The sequence below is a fragment of the Gossypium arboreum genome, chromosome 7, assembly GCF_025698485.1.
Source record: "Gossypium arboreum isolate Shixiya-1 chromosome 7, ASM2569848v2, whole genome shotgun sequence".
Taxonomy (NCBI): domain Eukaryota; kingdom Viridiplantae; phylum Streptophyta; class Magnoliopsida; order Malvales; family Malvaceae; genus Gossypium; species Gossypium arboreum.
Window position 1 is genome coordinate 82,964,547 of NC_069076.1, and position 17,002 is coordinate 82,981,548.

Genomic DNA, 17,002 nt, shown 5'->3' on the forward strand with positions numbered 1-17,002 from the left:
ACAATTTAAAACAGCATGTAGAATGTCTAAAATGAATAATGTGTGAACAAGAAATTTAAAATAATAATAGGTAAAGCGAAAAACAATTTAATGTAATAATACATAAAATGAACAAATTAAAACTTAAAAGAATAACGTAAAAGATTTGAAATAAGTGGTATAAAATCTAGAGATAAATGATGTACATAAAAGAATTTTAAAATAACAGTATGTAAAGACTAAAAAATAAATAATGTATATGAAAGATTTAAAATGACAGTAAATATATAAAATTTAAAACAAATAATGTATATATGTATAAAGGCATAAAATAAGTAATATATATATATATATATATATATATATATAAATAAGGAAAATCTTAAAATGGATAATAAATAAGACATTTTAAAATAAATAAAGAGAGCTTACAAAAGTATATGAAATAATTTAAAATAGGTAATATATATAAGTCAATTCAAGATAGTATATAAAAAGTTTAAAAATAATATGTGTAAAAGAGAAATTTAATAAAATACCAAAACAGTTTTAAAAGCATAATATATATAAAACAATTTGAAATAATCAACATGTAAAACAAGTTAAAATATAAAGTATACAAAAATAATTTAAAGCAAACAGTATATTAAAATAACATACAATAACAGTTCTAAAATAAAGAAATAAATTAAATAGCTCTAGGACGCGATTGAAAGTGAACTAAAGTTTAAGGTAAAAATCGTAAAAAGGGGCCAGGGACAAGGGTGAAACACGCCTAAATGTGCAAGGACCAAATGGGATAATATCCCTGGTCTCAATGTGTTGCGTTTCAATTCACTAAGCCATGGATCAAATTGAAAATAAAATGGAAATAGCGGGGCAAATTCAAGAAGAGAAAAAGAAAATGTAGCACCTCAAACCTGGCCCAGAAGTTATGGCCGGATCCGGCATGCCACATCAAAAACGTTAAAAACATTTTATATTATTGATCCAGAAAAACCTACTTAGTGTTTTAAAAGATAATTTCATTATAGGTTAAAGTGAATGGAAGTTGTGCACCAGGTAGGAAACCGGAAGAGAGGTGGTGAGTCCATCGGACTGCTTGAGTACCAAGCTCCCTTCGGATCCAATCCTAGACATGCATACCGCCATTGCCACACCTTAACGTCATGGATATTTCTAGGAAACCGATTTGATTAAGTCATTTTTAGGAAAAGTGATTAATTTTGAAAAATACTTTCATTGCGGAAGCTTTGTTTGTTGTCGTGTTATTTTGAAATCAATTGTTGTTTTTGAAAACGCGCCCTAAAGCTATCCAATTTCAACAATTAAAATAAGTAATACCTATCTTAGTAATACATATTAAAACCATCAAAAATAATTAAGCGGCCTTATTACATTTAAAACCCAAACCTCAACGTAAATAATAGGATGTCCAGTTCACCGAAAAAATCAAACTTTCGAATGGGTGGCCACTCCAATTCCCTCACGACCCAAGCCCACTATGGTTGGGGATTTCTGGTGGATGAAAATAAAAGGGGTGAGTTTGGGGAAACTCGGTGTGTAATAAAACCCATTCAAAGCCCAAGTCAGCTCAAGCCTATTGGGCCTAAGCCCATTCAGTAATAGTGGTATTGGGCCGAGCCCTTTTCAGATTATAATAACCGGGCCTTAGCCCCTTATTCAGATAATAAGATGGCCCATAGGCCCATTTCAAAATACATGCAACATCAAGAAACATATGCAAGCCCATTTGGGAGACTACTCAACCCACCAACCACTACACTCCACCGTACCAGCCATACACTCCATGTGGGGAATAGCTCAACCCACCCAAATTTAACACTCCACAGCTTGCAAATTGCAGCCGCTTATCAAAGAATTGAGGCAAAGCCTCCAAGACGTGGACAAGCCACTTTCAAGATTCCTCCGTCAATATCCCATTCCATGCATCGATAATAAGAACATGGCATGCAAGAAATAACAACATCAAACATGCATTTAGGTCAATTTAACCTAGGGGTATTTTAATTTATCTACTAGGGTAAAAGCGTAAATTTTCCACTTTTAAAGGTATTTCAGAATTTATCTATTTTAGGGTTTTTCATGCATATTCCTACTTTTCACGTACTAATAGAATCACTACCGAAGCGTTCTTACGAATTGGGCCCGTATGGCTATCATTCCAATTTTGGCCCATTAAGCCCAAAAATATCGAGGCACGTAAATCATGCACTTTGCAATCCAAATTTTGCAGTTTACCAAAAATATTAATCGATTTACCTCACGAGCATTCGCACACTCGCAAATCTACAAAATACCGATTTTCTAAGCATTTCGCTTTTCGACTTTTGCCGATCCAGACTAAGAAAGAGGGTGTTAGTTACACACTGCTTATGACGATATGTTGACGAGATCCACACACGAACCGCCTACAATTGGATTACTAACACGTTAATCTAACTATTCAAATACGAACTACGTATTAACCCCTTACAATATTTGACCAACCACACCTACAGATCATAGTAAGCTTATAAGAAATCAATAAGCAACTCATTAACAAATTTTTGTCAATGTTTACCACATAATCATAATTTCACTGCAAGCTGTCTTCCTAAGCAACAGTCACTAAATTATTTATAACTGGAGCTACAAAACTCCAAATCAAGTTCCGTTAATTTTCCCTGAAAATAGACTCATATATATTTTATCCATAAAATTTTCAGAATTTTTGGTTTGGCCAATCAATACCAGATTTTTCTCAAAGTTTCGCATGTTTCACTGTTTGACTAATCTGACCACTCTTCATTACGAATCAAATTTCTCATTGTACAGAATTCAAAATATGTTCTCGTTTATTCCATTTGAAACTAGACTCATTAAGCTTTAATTACATAATTTATGCAGCTTCTAATTCATGTCCCACAATTTATGGTGATTTTCCAAAGTCACGTTACTGTTGCTGTCTCAAGCAGATTTATTACCAAATCACTCTTTCACACCTAACTTGCATGCTTGTTATTTAAACATGTATATCACCAATCAATCATCACATATCTATGATTTTACTTAAGCATAATCTCCATTTCATCATTTTAAAGCACAACATGTTAGCCGATTTCCCTTTAGCATCTAAGGCACATGCATGCTCATTTGTTTGGCTCAACTTCACATATCTTCCATTTTTCATCAAAAGAACATGAAACAACAACCATTTCCTTCATTTTAATTCATGACCAAATGCTCACAATACAACCAAAAATCAAAATATACTTCAAGAGTTAAGGTAGAATCAAGAAGAACTCATGAACCTCAAAATAAAAGCAAGGTACCAAGAACTTACCTTCAATTTTCCTCCTCCTAATGACCGAATACTCAAGAGCTTTCTCCTCTCCTTTCTCTTCTCTAACTTTCAGCTATGATGAACAAAGATGGACAAAACTTTGTTCTTTTCACCCCTTTTTCTTTTAATAAAACTTCATATTTCATCCATTTAATTCTTTAATACAAAAGACATGAAATTCTTATCATGAAACATTTACCTAACCCATTATCATGAAACATTTACCTAACCCATTATCATGGAACATTTACCTAACCTATTATCATGGAACATTTACCTAACCTATTATCAATTTGTATCAATTTGTACCATAAATTATGGATATCAAGTGCACATTTTGTCTACAACAATATGATGGCTGGCCACTTCATGTAAAATGGGAGGTTTGTCATACAAATCCTCCTATTTTGCACTCCTATTTATTGGGCCACTTCAATTTAGCCTATAGCATTTTCAAACATTTTCACATAGGTCCTATTTCATAATTTCACTCACAAATGACAAAATCAAAGCATGAAATTTTGCCAACATTCACAGAATTCCCGAAAATTGGGGCGTTACAGAAAAGGGACTATATTGAAGCATTCCGCAGAAATGGAAACCCCATATGTGCAAATATCCCCATATGCATCCAAATCCATGGCACTAACGGTGCCGTTTAGAACATTGCAAAACTAAAAAACAAAAACCCTAAAACTAATCGTTCATTCATTCTTGAACATAAAAAAAAAAAAACTCTCCTAATTCCTCTCCATTTGACTGACCGTCTGCCTCACACCATTCCACCATCATAATCGGTTTCTGGTGATGAAAGAAGGCTCCGTTTAAACCCACTTAAAACCAAACCCGAAGGTCCCAGTATTCAGTCCCAAAATCCCCTATTTGCTTCGATTTTAGCGAAGAAGAAGGGTTTCGAAAGCACAATTAAAAGGTTATCACCCCCATTTCCCTTTTTATTTTCAAAACTTCAAAGCAAAATAAAAGAAAAGATAGAAAAGAAGTCGAAAAGGATAAAAGATGCAACCTTTTTTTATTGATCTTTCTTTTGTATTCAAAATTCGGAGGGATTTTTGTGTTTGTCTCTTTTTCAATATTGTAAAATCCCCCCTTTACAATAGTTTTCCATTCGGCTTTATAGCCCATTTGTTACACTATTTATTTCCCTTTTTTTGTTGCTCTTGCGTGTTCTGTTTGCTGTGCAGGTGGTGGTTGAACGGTGGAGCAGAGGCTGGTATGGGGGTTGACAGAGATGATGGGACAGAGGGGGTGGCTAGGGTTTTCTTTTCTGATTTGTTTTGTGTTTTTTTTTGGGTTAGTTGGGTTAGGGTTTAGGTTTGGGTTATTCTTGTTGGGCTGATATTTGGTGGGTATTGAGTTCAATTTAGTTTGGGTTAAATTGGGTTATTGGGCCACTCGAGTTTGATTGTAAACGGGCCAAAATTGGCCTACAACAACGATTTTGGTCCACGAAATTTATAAAGACGGGTTCGGGAGTCGGTTACGCACGAGGAAGGATTAGTACCTTCGTAACGCCCAAATTTGAAAACTTGAAAGACTTTAAAATACGATCTCTCTTTTTGTAAAAACGCACAAATTTAAAGGCCCTCTCGTCTCAAAGTAAAAAAATGTCACATCCGGTAAGTTAGGACACGACATCTCAAACTTTTGAGAGTGAGCTTGTCCCCCCCCCTTTTTTTTTTAAATTCGTGTATTTTAACACTTTTTGAAAGGATATTCGATTATTTAGGGTAAACAAGAAAAATCAAAACCCAGTAAGTTAGGCCACGATCTCTCGAACTTCCAAATACCGAATATTGCCTTTGTTTGCAAAAATATTATCTCGAGGTAACAAGATGTCATATCCGGTAAGTTAGGACACAACACCTCGTATTTCCGAGAATAAGTATTTTATTTAAAACTCGTGTTAGGAAAAAGGAATAAGCTGTTATTTAGGTTGAACGAGAAAAATCGAAACCGAGTAAGTTAGGGCACAATTTTTCTCGAAATTCTAAATACGGATCATTGCCTTTATAAAAGAATTAATTTTGGGTTGGGTAAAATATAAGTTCGTAATAAAACGAGATAATAGAGAATGCATAAACAAATAAAAATTTTGGTATTGACAGGCATAACAGAATAAACATAAACGCGAATGTGAACAATAAAGATAAAACAAATGAGTAAAATGAATAAGCTAATAAAATAAAAAGAAATAATAAATAAGCTAAAAAATTGAAATTAAAAAGAACTAGTAGTAAATAAGTAAATATTATGTAAAACTATTAAAAAATGATAGTAATAGTAGTGATAATAATAACAATATGAAAAATATAACAATAGTGAAATGATAATATAGATATAATGCTTAAAATACAATAACAACGAAAATATAAATAGATAGAAATATAAATAGGCAAGTAACAAGAAAATCTATATAAATGAAAATATAATAGTAATAATAATACGATAGTAATAATGATAATAAAAATTAGTAATAATAATATGTTAAATAAAAGATATGATAGTGACAATAATTAAAGAATGTTAGTAGTAATAAGATAAGGTGGTAATAATAATAATAATAATAACAATAATAATAGTAATAATAGTGATAATAATAATACATTGATGATAAATAATAAAAGGAATAATAATAATAATAATAATAATAATATATGTTGATAACAATAATAATATAAAATAGGAAATAATTGTATGCTAATAAGAATAATAATAGTAAAAATAGTAATAATAATATATTAAATTAATTAATTTGATTAAAATATTGAAAATAACAAAAAAAGAGACCAAATTGAGCCTAAAATGAAAGTTCGGGGCAAATTTAGAATAAAATACAAAGAAAAGGACCAATTTGGGCGCGCGGATAACAAGGGAGGACCAAAATGGACAATATCCCATCCTTCCAAAACGCACAGCACCAAGAGGGACCAAAATGAAATAAAAACAAAATATTTGGGCAAAATTAAAAATAACGAAAGATTTAATTATAAAACTATAAAAAAGCAGAAGGGCCAAATGCGCAAATAGCCCCTTTATCGAAAACAAGCGGATCCCCTAAGGCGGGTCGGGTCGGCACGCGGGTCGTATCAAAACGACGTCATTTTGACATTCAGAGGCCGACCAAAACGAAGTCATTTTGATTGGCTATTTAAATCAGATTTTTTTTAAAATTTCATTTTTCTCATTTGTTTTAAAAAAAAGAAAACTAATCTTCTCTTTTTTTTCTCTCTAAAAAGGCTGCTGCTCTGGTAGGAGTCCAGCACCGTGGTCCACCACCGGCACCATCGTCGGCCACCACGTGCGGTGGCCGGAGCTTAATAAAAAGGTATTTATTTATTTATTTTTATAGTTCTTTATAGGCTTTTAATATGCGTATATATGTGGGGGAATAGATTCAAAAATAGGAAAGAAATAAAATAAAATCACCTTAGGCTTTTGGTTTTGATTTTTGGTATTTTGGTTCTCCGATTTGTGCTTATTCTCCTGCTTTGGCACTGCTAGAATCACTGTTTTTGCTTCTGTTTTTTAAAAAAACGAGTGCTTTTTATTTATGAAAATAGCCAACCGTTACAATGGATTTGGCTTGGCATTTTATAGCCATTTACATGCTTTTGTTTATTATTTATTGTCTTTTCTCCTTTTCTTGCAGGTGCAAATGGTGACAGTGACTAGGGTGGTGGAGCAAGTGGCAATGGATGGCAGAGGTGATGGCCGTGGCAGAAGATAAGCTAGGGTTTCAGCTTTGGGCTTATTTAGTGGGCTTGGGGTTTTTAGTTATTTTATGTTAGGTCTATTTAGATTGGGTTTTTTTTTGTTTTGGGTTAAAAGTTGTAAAATGGGCCCGGGCAATTTGGGCCTTCTACAAGCGTTGAGTTGAATGTCATATTAACATTTAAAGCAGTATTTGATTTTATGTGTGATAGATTAATGATGTTAATATTTGAGTTTTGTTTTTACCTTGTCGTTGATGGACCATGGACGCTAAGGAGTCTTGACGGGAAGCTTGAGCTTATTTATAGCATACTTGGTTGAGGTAATTGGGACAACTGCATCTACGTCATCACTGCAACATTTTCCCATCTTAATTAGTTCTAAATATTGAACTTCAGATGTAGCATAGGGGTAGGAGAAAAGTTCATGCTGATATTCAAATCCAACCATGTCAAATGCCAAGATGATTATATCAGTCAAGTTAAATATTGTGATTTAAAATCAAATTTATCTAACGATATTTCTTAAAACGATTGCATAAATCAATTAAACTAAATCCACAATTCAAATTTGTAAAATATTTTACCTATATAACCAAATTTTGAGACCACTTGCCATCAAATTCTTGATGATAGGTAAGACAATGGTTGGGCTATCACTCCAACTATTAATTGAGTCGTTGAGTGATATAATATAATATGGTATTTTAGTTACATTATAAAATAAAATAAATACTGGAAAAAATATTAATAATGAACTCACGACAAAAGAGCAAGATGATGGGTATAACCTGCATAGATCCCATTTTGAAACCTTAGTATGGAGAGCTGTTTGAATCTCTGCTCTATTCAGATAAGAATACAAATAGTGTTTTGAACATTGATCGAAATTGCTTACTTGAAATGAGAATAATATGACTATGTTTCTACAAATTTGTCCAAAAATCTCTTGAAAACTATTCCAATAATAAATGTTATTTCCATGATCGCATCTTTTGCTTCTTATTTTATTTGTCCGATTTCATTAGACATGAACCATGATCATATTAAAAACTATATAGAAGAATAATCAAAGATTCAAGCCAATTGCTTTTGTTGTTACTTGTAATAGGAGGCACCGACAATTATATTATTCAAATTGGAATGATTTTGTAAGTTGTTGATTTTAAATTCTAAACCCTAAATGAAATGATTATATATTTTATGTTTGAATATGCATTATACAAAAGCACTTCAAAATAAATAAAGAGTTGAAGCAACATAGTTGAGTAGATACGAGTTCGAATATAAATTTTGCAATCCTTTTTTCGATCTTTGAAAAAGAAAGAAAGAATTCAAACAACCAAATTATTATTGTGTTTAATATTGACCTCAATGTAGGGATCATGATGAGAAAAAATGAATCTCAAATTCATAGGTACATTTGGTTTTCTAATAGTAAGTTATTAATGTAAGAAAGTAGGAGGACTTACCGAACCGTATGAAGTTTGTATTGACGAAGAATCTTGTTGACAAAGCGGAGCATAAATGTTATCCCGATCGATATCACCAAACTCATTATACGCTTTGGATATGAAGTTACCATATCACCAAACTCATTACACACTTTGGATATGAAGTTACCACACTCTTTTGGATCTTTACCTTTTAAATAGTGACAATAGGTGTGGATTCCTTTATTAGTTTCATCTGAATTCAAGGCATGTGTCCATAAATAATCAAATCGGCCCAAAGCATTTGTACGGTCATCAATCCAACCATTCCCAACCTGAAAATTTACCACCAAGTTAGGTCAAAATCATTACATTTGTATGGTTATCTAATACTTATTTCGTATGGGTATGCTTAATATATTCAAATACATATATTCAATACAACTTAAAATGAAAAGTTCGAGTAATAATGTTAATTTTGTATTTGAACATTCTGCTATGCCTTTAAGATTAATTAAGGTTTGATTTGCATTCTTGTTGTTGAGAAAAATGGTATAAGCAAGTTGAGGCACATAGTGGCCAGCATAACTCTCTCCGATAATGTACAAATCTCGGGTTTTATACTGAGGGAACCTCTCAAGCCAGTTGACAAGAAAGGCATACGCATCTTTTGCAGTGCTCTTATCACCTGTATGTTGATAATCAGAGGAGGTATTCAAATATGAAAAGCCTACTCCAGCTGGTGATTCTAAGAAGATAATGTTCGCTACTATCAAAGTTCAATCAAAATATAATTAATTTCTAGTAGTAACAATGTAAATATAGACCATCCTAAAGGAAGAAGTAAGACCATTGTTCCATGCAAAATTGTTAAGAAAAAGTGTTTCGCCATCGTTATTTACTCTGAAAGGGCCTAATTCCGTCATTGCTCCGACTAATGAAGAGCATCCTGGTCCTAAAATTGTCGGAAATTAAACCAAAGATGAGGATTAATTAACGTGTTGTTTAGTTTAATAGAAATTGTTAAAGTTAGCACCATACTCTTAAAGTGTATGTTAGGTAAAAATGCCCTCTTATTCTCCTTTATAAAAAAGGAAAATATTATCTCTTCACTTGTAAAATAAATTTGTCCATAAATTGGTTCCTGCTAGGTTGGAGTTTGTGTTACAAGCCCAATTTTCTCGGCCCAAAACCCAACTATCCCAAAACCAATATCCAAACCCTAGCCCAAAACACAAACCTAACTAGCCTACAACCTATTTTCAGAAATCACAAACCCTAGCCCCCTAACCTATATGCGCGCCGCACCCTAGCACCGCACCATCTGCTCCACCGTCACATCATCAGTGCAAGTGGCGCACCTGCTCCACTGTTACCACCACCGTTTACCTGCAAGAAGAATAGAACAATCAAGTAGAAAAACAAGTTGTAAAATTGGTTATATAAAAGCCTAAAGATCAAATGTAATGATAGAGGTTTTTTTTTTTGGACATTGAATATAATAAAAAAAGAGATTTAGATATAAAAAAATCCCCAAAACAGATTCGGAGAAGAAACCAAGTTATACAAGGGCAAAAGGTTACTGTTTTTTTATTTTCTTTTTTGTTTTTGAATCTATTCATAGGCATACATTGATATTTTCTCTATTTTTTTTCTTTAAAAATCAGTTAAATATAAAACTATAAAAATAAATAAATAATACATTTTTTTGGAATTTTCGGCCACCGTGCGCGGTGGTCGGCGGCGGCGTCCGACGGCGGTGCGACGGCGATCCCCTCGCCGGATTCTGGGTTCGTCCAGAGAGAAAATGAAGGAACCCCCCTTTTTTTGTGAAAAACGCACAGCAAATGGCCCTTTTTTCCCAAAATTTTTCCTTAAATAACCCCCCAAAACGACGTCGTTTTGGGCAGCCCCTTTAGGCACCAAAACGACGTCGTTTTGCCCTTGGTCCGACCTGATCAGGCCTAGGGTCCGCGTGTTTTTTAACGGAAGGGATAATTTCACTTTTAGCCCTTTCGCTTTTTTATTGTTTGAAAATCAAGTTCTTTTGTTTTTTAAATGTGCCCTGTAATTTATTTTGGTTTTCATTTCGGTCCTCCCTTATGCAGCGCTTTTTGAAGGGAGTTATTGCCCATTTTAGTCCCTCCTAGTTATTTGCGCATGCAATTTAGTCCTTTTCTCTCTTATTTACTTCGAATTTGCCCCAAAATTTTTGTTTCAAGTTCGATTTAATCCCTTTTAGTAATTTTTGCTATTTTATTATCCAAATTATTATTATTATTATTATTATTATTACCATTATTTTTGCTGCTATTATTAGTATTATTAGTATTATTACTACCACTATTATCATTACATTTTTATGTTTTATTCCTTTTCTATTATTATTTATTATATTGTATATTATTATTATTATTAGATTATTATTTTTATTAACGTATTATTATTTTCTACTTTATTATTATTATTATTATTATCATTACTATTTTCCTTTTTTTTACCATATTTATCATTATTAACATATTGTTTTTATTTTTATGATTCTTAATAATGTACTCATATTTTTGTTATTTTTCTATTTTATTCTTGCATCATTATTATTAATAATAGATCATTATTATTTGTAAACAATTATCATTTTCTTTTATTTTCATAAATTATTATTGAAGCTACGTAAAAAATTTGTTTCGCTTTGGCTTAGCTTTCGGTTGGTCGCTAATTGTGATGATTCATTAAACATTTGAAAACCAACTTTCGATTTTATTTATAAAGGGAGTCGCCACCGAATAGGTGTGATCGGACACCTAATAAATTTATTTTTAAAACGAAAGAAGGCCGAGTTTAGGTCTACGTTAAAGTACAGAGAAAAATTTGAGTTCAGAGTCGATTCTGCCGAGGAAGGTATTAGCACCCACGCGACGCCCAAAATTGGTATCTTATAAACAAGTGTTGTCTTAATTTTTAAAATTGCTAGTCCAAAGTAACATTGAATCGTGATCCGATCAAAACACGAGAAATTTCAAGTTTCGCTTTCTATTGAGAAGGATATACCGCTTTTAACACAAGTCGATTGATATTCACCCAACATAGCGATGAAATCGATGGCATAGTGTTTAAAATCGACGTTGCCTTACTTATTGAATTAAATAAAACACGAATAAATATTTTAAAATAGTGAACAAAGGGTAATATATAAAAATAGGCGGAAACGAAAAATAATAGTTGGAAATACATCAAGGCACATAATACATACGACAATAATATTAAACAATGACAATGCACGCGATATTAAATGTAACAATAGTATGAAATACGAGAACACAATGAGAACACGATAAATATACATATAAAGATAATTAAGAGTATATATGTAAAATATATATATATATATATATGTATATATAAATAGTAATAGTGTTAGAAATATACTATATATAGTGTTTGAAGTATATACATAAGATAGTAAATAGGTATATGTAACTTGTATTATTAAAATATGTACATAGGGTAATATATACAAAAATTTAACTAATAATATTGAAAATACATATTCATAATATATATAAAGCATATATATAATATAATATTAAAACATTTTACATAATATATACACATATAATTATGATGTTAAAACATATTAATACTAATAATAATACTAATATTACATAAAGATATACTTATATATATATATATATTAAAGATATGTGCATATATGATATAATACATGAATAGTACGATATTTAATATATAATGTAATATGTATAATAAAAATAATAATATACATAATATATAAAATATATACGTATATAACAAAACATATACTACGGTTAATGATTATAATAGTAATGGTATTAAAATACAAAAAAACAACAATGTAACATAACAAAAATACTATATATATAAATCTATACACTATTATAATGATAATAATAATAAATATAATAACAATATTGAAACACAAAAACAAAAACAATAAAGATATTGAAGTAAAGTAAAAAATAAGCCTATACGTAAATATATATATACATATATACGTAAAACATATATAAACATTGGTGATAATAATAATAATAATAATGTTGAAATATAAAGGCAAGTATAGCATTAAAAATATTAAAATAAATAAAAAACCTAATACAAATACATATATATATACGCATATAACAAAAGCACATAATAATAATAATAATAATAATAATAATAATAATAATAATAATAATAATAATAATAATAATAATAATAATAATAATAATAATATCAATAATATGAAAATAACAAGGATATTTAGATAAAAAACGAAAAAAAACGAAAACAGACTAAAATTAAACTAAAACAAAGTTATGGGGCAAATTTGAAAAGAAAATAAGGAGGAGAGGGCAGATTGCAATATGCGCAACATGGGAGGACCGAAAATGAAATATCCCCAATCATTAAGACGCAGACTTGGTACGGGCTAAATTGAAAACCTTAGAGAATTAGGTGGCCAAATTGCAAAATCATAGGAAAAAGGTAACTAAAGCACTAAATTGCAGCGACCGGAGAGGTTGAGGACTAGGGAACAAATATCCTAAAAGCGTAAACATACAAATGTTAGTGGTGCCGTTTCCTTTTGACTTTTCAATTTTTATTTAAAACCATTTTAACCTTTATATATTTTTTCGAAAACGCTCTCAAACCCCCTTTTTTTATCTCTTCCTCATTTCTTCACTAAGGTTTCAACACCCATCATTGCTTGGCAGTTCACCGTGCGAACGGAGAGGGAGCGCCACGGGTAGATCCGTAAGACTCTTTTCTTCCTTGATTCTTTTTTGTTTTAAAGTAAGTTAATGAAATAAAAAATAAAACAAAGCAAAGATAAATAGAAAGATTGAGATAACAGAGGAAAAAAATTGAAGTTCACCTTCTAAGCTTTTCTTTTTTCTTTTGTTTTTGATACAAAATTTTTTTTTTGTACATCCTTCCCCCCCTTTTACGTTTGTTGTTTGGATGGCTTTATATAGCCTAATTTTTACATACTTTATTATTATTTTCTATTCTTACTGCTTTTGCTTGTTTGCGGGGCATGGGCATGGACGGTGGGGTGTGTGATGGTGTTGGTGGCGCACAACATAGGAGAGTGGGAGTGGTGCTGGTGGCGAAAAGATGGGAGAGTGTTGGCCAAGGTTGAGGGGTGTGCTATTTTTTTTTTCTTTGCTGGAAAATGTTTGGTGATGGTGGGCTAGGGTTAGTGGGTTAGTTTAGGTGGGCTGATGAAATTGGTGTGGGTATTTGGTTGTATTTGGGCCAAAATTGGCCTACAACAGCTGCCCCTCTTTGCTCATTATCGTGTAATGGGAATAGAGCAAAGACATAATGAAAGGCCAATTTTGCCCGGTCTTGCCAATTGTTGACTTCTTTGGCGCTCTTCTTTTCCGGGCAGTCTCTTACTAGTCCATCGCATCTTGTAGCTTTGGTTCAGTTCATTGCATCTTCTGATATGGGCCTTGTAGCTTCAATCTACTTCAATGTAGTTTCAAGGATATGAGATTTGTGGCTTCCATCCGCTTCATCAGAACCCGGAAGGATAAGATCTACAGCTTCAATCCTCTCTTCTATTGCTTCCGTGAGATAAGGTTTTGGTCTTCTCTTCTGCCACTTCAGAAAGGTATGATCTGATGTCCTCGACCAGCTCCACTGCAACTTCAGGGAGACAAAATCTGGTGCCTTCAATCGGCTCCAATCTTTATTCTTTACTCGGTGTGTGATCCTGAGCTCAACTCATTTCTCGCAATATGAATCGACTTTTAAAAACTCAAGATGTGACTCGAGGCTCAACTCACCTCTCGTAATATGAGTTGATTCTTGAAAAGTATAAATTGAAAAACATTAATTGAAAATACCTCGGCAGTGATCCCGAGGCTCAATTCACCTCTAGCAATATGAATTAACTTTTGGAAAAACATAAATTAAGAAACGAAGTTGACAATACCTCAGCGTGTCTTGAGGCTCAATTCACCTCTAGCAATATGAATTAATTTTGGAAAAACATAAATCAAGAAACGAAGTTGACAATACCTCAACGTGTCCCGAGGCTCAACTCACCTTCGCGATATGAGTTTTTTTTGAAAGGCAGAAATTGGAAAGCAAAAATTAAAAATACCTCAGCGTGCCCTGAGGCTCAACTCACCTCTCGCAATACGAGTTGATTTTTTTGAAGAGCAGAAATTGGAAAGCAGAAATCGAAAATACCTCAGCGTGCCCTGAGGCTCAACTCACTTCTCGCAATATGAGCTAATTTTTGAAAAACATAAATTGGAGAAAACAGAATTGAAATTACCTCAAGATGTCTCGAGGCTCAACTCATCTCTCGCAATATGAGTTGATTTTTGAAAACGGAAATTAAAATACCTCATCGTGACTGAGGTTCAACTCACCTCTCGCAATATGAGCTGATTTTTGAAACATGGAAATTAAAACAAAATTGAAAATACCTCAACGTGTTCTCGAGGCTCAACTCACCTCTCGCAATATGAGTTGATTTTTGACAAACAACAATTGAAAATACCTCAACAGTGCCCTCGAGGCTCAACTCATTTCTCGCAATATGAGTTGATTTTTGAAAGACGAAAATTGAAAGGCTTAATTGAAAATACCTCGGCGTGTGACACGAGGTTCAACTCACCTCTCGCAATATGAGTTGAAATTAAAACACAAAATTGAAAATACCTCAACAGTGCTCGAGGCTCAACTCACCTCTCGCAATATGAGCTGATTTTGAAAAAGTAGAAATTAAAAGGTTCAACCCACCTCTCGCAATATGAGTTGATTCTTGACAAACAGAAATTGAAATTACCTCAGCGTGTCCTGAGGCTCAACTCACCTCTCGCAATATGAGTTGATTTTTTGAAGAGCAGAATTGAAAATACCTCAACAGTGCCGAGGCTCAACTCATCTCTCGCAATATGAGTTGATTTTTTGTGACAAACATAAATTGAAATTTCCTCAGCGTGTCCTGAGGCTCAACTCACCTCTCGCAATATGAGTTGATTTTTTTGAAAGACAGAAATTGAAAAGACCTCAGCATGTGAGACGAGGCTCAACTCACCTCTCGCAATATGAGTTGATTTTTGACAAAAATTGAAGAAAACAGAAATTGAAATTACCTCAGCATGTCCTGAGGCTCAACTCACCTCTCGCAATATGAGTTGATTTTTGAAAAACAGAAATTAAAATTACCTCAGCGTGTCCTGAGGCTCAACTCACCTTTCGCAATATGAGTTGATTTTTTTGAAGAGCAGAAATTGAAAATACCTCAGCGTGCCCCGAGGCTCAACTCACCTCCCGCAATATGAGTTGAATTTTTGAAACAGAAATAAAAGCATCAGAATACCAAAACATGTTATCCGTGGAACTCGTGTCTTTTCCTTTAATTTAATACAACTATCATCACATCTTCTTATTCTACTAGAGTACCATGCATGATGTTATCATGATATGCACATGTTTGTCTTAAATGCCTTTATGCCTACATGATTATGCTATACGCCTTAGGCATGTTTGTCGATGTCCCTTTCCGTCATGATTTTTAATGATCTGTGTTCATTGCTTTGACTCTTGACTTTCTCTTCAGCCCTGCATCTGTCCTCTAGCTTCACGAGTAATCTGCGTTTCTCGCTTATCGCTCTCTTACCTGGTTGAGCTTTGTCCTTACGTTGAGGCTCTTGTACTTATTAAATTCTCATCCGGTAATGCTCAACATTTCTTTTGTTTGGAGCATGTCATTTCAAAATACTCTAGATCTTCAACGCATGAATTCTTCCACATTTCTTAATCAAGAATATTTTTGAGTATGTCATCTTGCGTATAAATTTTCGAGCTACTGAAAATCCTTCAAATACTGTAGTCTTACTGCTTGACTCACTTCTTGAATCTTTTTACTCCTTGGGCCCAAACCTGCTTCATTAGGACGTCCTTTCGGGTTTTCATCCTAATTTTTGTTTATCAAGATGCCCTTTTCAGGTTTTCATCTCGATCTTCTTCTTTTTTTTTTTTTAAAGCGTCATCACTCATTGCCCATCAGGGCTCTATTACTGACGTAGAACGCTGCCCTAATGCTCGGTTGGTATTTTGACCCAAAATCCGAAGAAATAATCGCGTTTTGCTCAGCCCTACCGTAATTTCAGGGTCCATTCCACTGTAATTTTGGGATACAAGGTTGGCACTATCCTTAAACCATTCCACTGCAATTCACGGCTATAGGATCTCAGATCCTCACTGTAACTCAAGGGTGTATGATCCGTAATTTGTTCCATTGATGATATTTTGATGAAAATCGAGGAGATAAACTCAATTTGAGCTCAAATATTTCCAACCCTTACACTTGGTAAGCTCTTGAACAACCGACTGGTTTCAGGTTCTTGTACTATTTAGAAGCTTTTAGAGTAATATGCAAAATTTCTTTTGTAAAAGTATGATTAGTCCATTAATCATTATTTCAATACAAAATGCTTGAAAAGGATCGAACTGATGGACAA

At 32.9% G+C, this 17,002-nt stretch overlaps 1 pseudogene; it reads right to left on the reverse strand.

Annotated features, from left to right (window-relative positions):
- The window catches only part of LOC108476440 (serine carboxypeptidase 1-like), a 43,652-nt pseudogene that overhangs the window by 1,943 nt on the left and 24,707 nt on the right, over positions 1-17,002 (reverse strand).